Raw genomic sequence first — 1,663 nt, forward strand, 5'->3', positions numbered from 1 at the left:
TTCCCTGCCCTGGCTCACAGCCTGTGGCATGTCCTGAGGTTATAATGTGTGTTTTCATCATTCCAGCCACAGAAAATGTGCCAGGAGTTTTGTGCTAGAGATAAGCAGCAGCCACCACGTCTGTGCTGGGCTTGCCCTCTGCTTTCCCTGATCCTGATCTATTTAAAATAGTTTGGTTTTCTGCATGTACAAGATGGCTTTTGTTTAGTTAGGGTTTGTTGCTTTTTTTTTTTTTTGGCAAGTCTCTAGATCCAGACTCTGTGTTCTCTGTTTGCAGGCCATCTGATATTTAGCCTTGCATGAATTATCAGCCTTTCAGCTGTTCCCTTCAAATATTTGTGCTGCATTTTGGGTCTCAGTCCAGATTGAGAGGGTAGTAGCTGACTCCTGGTGCTTTCTGCCAGTGTGGAGCTGATGTTTCACCCCATGGTCAGACATGAGCTGTCTGCTCCTTCTCACTCCTTAGGCTGATTTTATCCCCAACAATTCTGATAATCTCTACATAGCCTTGCCTTGATGCTGCTGCTGTTTGCATATGGGTTTGTTCATGTTTTTGCCTTGTTACCTGCTTTTCTTCAAGGTTTCCAACCAGGAATTGCTCTGTCCCTGGTTTGTCACCTGCTCCCTCCCTGTGTCCCAGGGAGGAGCACACCATGGGACTCTTTGTGTCATCATTACAGATCTCTGCAATAGCTGGAGGGGAACTGGCTTTAGAAATAGCACCTTGTTCCTCTTTCCCCACATTTCTGGCTCTGAGCAGGGCTCAGGCAGGCCTGTGGAAGGTGGTGACATCACTCTGCCATTGCCCAGAGTCCCTGTTCAATCAGGAGCTAATTGGTTTGGAGAAAAACCTTGCAAACCCAAAGGGACAAAAAGTATTTTCTGAAACTGCTGCCTGTATTTTAACCCAGCCTCTTTCATTCTGCTTCCTTGGGGGCCAGTTGTGCCAACTGCTAGAGAGATCCTTTTCCTGTTGCCAAAGTAAGCTCTGCAATTATGTATCCTCTCTAAAAAGACCCCAAACCTACTCCTGCCCCCCCAAAAAACCCCAAACCCCTCAGTCTTATGAGAATGATAGAAACAGCTCTTTTAACTCTTGTCTCTTTCTGACTGCTACGAGAAAATCTCTCATCCCTCTTAGACCTGAGAAGTTTTTAATTTTCTGTTTTCTGTCTCTTTGCTGTTTGTTTGGTTCTTAGCATATCCATGTTGGAGAGCCAGTTTTGTACTGTCCTTGTAGCAGAGAACAAAAAGCTCCTCTGGAATGTCAGCATCCAGAGATGCTGTGATAAAACAAGGATTGAAAACAGTTCAGAGTCAGAAAGCAGCTGTTAATGTTCCTGAGGCTTCTGTCATTGTTGGAGTCCTGGAATGGTGTGGGTTGGGAGAGACTTTAAAAATCATCCAGTGCCACCCCCACCATGGGCAGGGACACCTTCCTCAATCCCAGGGTGCTCCAAGCCCCCTCCAGCCTGGCCTTGGGCACTTCCAGGGATCCAGGGCCATCCTCTCTGATCTTCCACACCATCAGCTCCATGCAGGCTCTGGCATCCTCACTGGAGTCGTGTCCTTCCACTGGGGACACAAACACAGTGGCACTGACCCCTCTGCCTGCTCAGCCCAGCCCAGGGAGCTCCCCAGGCAGAGGCAGCTGCAGCCCCCG

At 48.3% G+C, this 1,663-nt stretch overlaps 1 protein-coding gene across 1 annotated transcript in view; it reads left to right on the top strand.

Annotated features, from left to right (window-relative positions):
- Nucleotides 1-1,663, top strand: part of REXO1 (RNA exonuclease 1 homolog) — a 40,144-nt gene that overhangs the window by 5,888 nt on the left and 32,593 nt on the right. The gene's annotated exons all lie outside the window — the stretch shown is intronic.

The sequence above is a fragment of the Geospiza fortis genome, unplaced genomic scaffold (genome assembly GCF_000277835.1).
Source record: "Geospiza fortis unplaced genomic scaffold, GeoFor_1.0 scaffold254, whole genome shotgun sequence".
Lineage (NCBI taxonomy): Eukaryota > Metazoa > Chordata > Aves > Passeriformes > Thraupidae > Geospiza > Geospiza fortis.